Raw genomic sequence first — 322 nt, forward strand, 5'->3', positions numbered from 1 at the left:
AGCTCCGAGATGAAGTCTGGGAACATGGGAAGGCGGTTTTTCACTGCGGTCGGTTCAGTGGGGAGAAAAAATCCAACGAACCACGACGGTTTTTGTGCAGGAGGGGGAGCAGGCCATTCCACCTCCAGTTCCTGAGCCTCGCGATGACACAAGGAGAGAGAAGACGTGTCCTCCTGGTTTGCCCCTGCAGTAGCGGGGGGCTTCTGGACTCGGACCCGGTTCATCATCCTCTTCCAACAGACCATGCACATCCAGGCCGATATCCAGCACGTCCTCCCCCTCCATGATGGAGGTCCAGATGAAACTGGGAGGCCTCCTCCTC

This window comes from Austrofundulus limnaeus, unplaced genomic scaffold (genome assembly GCF_001266775.1).
Source record: "Austrofundulus limnaeus strain Quisiro unplaced genomic scaffold, Austrofundulus_limnaeus-1.0 Scaffold2766, whole genome shotgun sequence".
In the NCBI taxonomy this organism is placed as follows: Eukaryota; Metazoa; Chordata; class Actinopteri; order Cyprinodontiformes; family Rivulidae; genus Austrofundulus; species Austrofundulus limnaeus.